The sequence below is a fragment of the Octopus bimaculoides genome, chromosome 21, assembly GCF_001194135.2.
Source record: "Octopus bimaculoides isolate UCB-OBI-ISO-001 chromosome 21, ASM119413v2, whole genome shotgun sequence".
NCBI lineage: Eukaryota > Metazoa > Mollusca > Cephalopoda > Octopoda > Octopodidae > Octopus > Octopus bimaculoides.
Window position 1 is genome coordinate 11639271 of NC_069001.1, and position 2427 is coordinate 11641697.

Below are 2427 nucleotides of genomic sequence, written 5' to 3' on the forward strand. Positions count from 1 at the left end.
TGTATGTATGTATGTATGTATGTATGTATGTATGTATGTATGTATGTGTGCCTATATTTTTGTGTATATGATTGTATATATGTATATAAAATTTTAATGCTTAATATTAATGGCGATTGTCTCTTTCGATGTTTTGCTATTAAGAATGACTTCTGAAAACATTGCTTTTGGATGAATACTCTTATATGTAGATAACATATATCCACGTATTTTCTGTTTACGGCAACCATAAAGACAGAATTTACAAGTAAACAATCGCCATTACTATTTATACTTGTTTTCTTTCACTTGTTTCAGTCATTTCACTGCAGCCATGCTGGAGCAGCGCCTGTAGTCGAACAAATATACTCCGAGGTCTTATTGTTTGTAACAAATGTATTCATTCTTTCGGACTCTTTTGGTGAACTTCTAAGTTACGGGGACGTAAACACGCCAACATCTGTTTCATACGATGGTGGGACACACACACACACACACACATACACACACACAAACACATACACGCACACACATTACATTAAGTAGACGTGTTCTGCCTAGCTAGTCATCTGTTATTGAACGGACTGAGCAAGATGCGAAATCATATGATTTGACCACACCTACAGCCGTAGCGGACAGCTGGCGCTCGTCGGCGATAAGACATGATTGGTTTTATGCACCATACGTCTATGTGACTGAGTGTTTTTGCCATTCAGTTTTTGTTGTGATTATTATTATTACTTTTTATTTCTTAGTAACAGAGCGTTATTTACCATCGTCTGATGGTAAATAAAGCAATATCCTGTATTTTAATACAATCTCTACTTTGATTGAAAAATATTTATTATTGTTTCGTACTGCTTCTGTTGATTATATATTCCATGATATCTTTGGGGTGATTAGCGTTATCTAAGTTATCACTGGGTTTGATGTACGGCTGATATTCATACGCACTCAAATCATCCAAGATAACCTCTATAAAATTAATTTCAGTGTGTTCTTTCTCGATGATGATTGATAAGCTTAAAATCTTGAAAAATCTGAATAGCTTTTTCCAATATTTCTCTAAGTTAGTTAGATTTATATAATGTATGTATACCTACTTTATCCGTTACTAGAGCGGGATCACTGGATCCCATGATAACGTAAAACATATTCAGCCTGTCCTATTTTTCCTAGTACTTACCCTCGAATACAAACTAAAGATTTTTTGGCAGAAACGTTAGCACGCCGGGCGAAATGCTTAGCGGCATTTCGTCTGCCGCTACGTTCTGAGTTCAAATTCCGCCGAGGTCGACTTTGCCTTTCATCCTTTGAAGGTCGATTAAATAAGTACCAGTTACGCACTGGGGTCAATATAATCGACTCAATCCGTTTGTCTGTCCTTGTTTGTCCCCTCTGTGTGTAGCCCCTTGTGGACAGTAAAAAATAACAAACTATAGATTTTCTATCTGTTGATATAATATCTGCTTCTTTGGATAGAGCAGACTTTCTCATAGCAAATATCAGTGACTTCTTGAGACGGATGAAGTTAATAGAAGCATATATAATTGAATGAAATTAGTTTGCTCTTCATCGCTAATATTAGTGAGCCAATCTATTACTTTGTAAGCGCTGGACCATTAGTTAAGTTTCCTTGGTGTGGGTTTGTATTTATCAATGACATACTTACTAATTTTTCCTATATCCGATTTAATGGGGCATATCTGTCTGACAGAATGATGTCAAGTTAGGAGATTGGAAGTGCTGTAGTTTGCATGATAAAAATTAGTGCAATATCTAGTTTGCTTTATCCAAGCAGTAATTCTTTTCTAAAAAAATAGTATTCGTTATATGTAAGACTTCACATACGAAATAATTTATATTTTTGTCTTATCGAATATAATACCACATAAACCAACATACTTTTAGTTCGTTTTAAACCATATCAATGTGGAACACGTTGAATAAAGCTGCAGTGAGTCTTAACCAGATAAACAAACAGCAAACGAAAAACGACATTACGAGATACGCGTCGCAGAGACTTAAATTAGATATGCTGTATAAGACACTGTAACAATGTGCCGATGTCTTCTTTTTATTCATTGAATTGTCATATATATGTATATGTCTGTACACGCACACACGCGCGCACAAACACAAACACACACAGGCACACACCCATATGCATTGTAATGAAATGTGCATTGTTGACGATTCTTTTTCCGGTGTCTTCCTTTTCTCTTGGACTTTCCTCTGTTTCCTGTTTCTGAAGAAGAACTTTGCTCGAAACATAAAACACCCTTTCTTTCCTTTCCCGAATGTCTAACTAATACTTTGCATATACCACATCCACGTGTTGTTTATTTTTCTTTTTTTCCTCTGTTTTTCTTTTCTGATTATATATATATATATATATATGTGTGTGTGTGTGTGTGTGTGTGTGTGTGTGTGTGTGTGTGTGTGTGT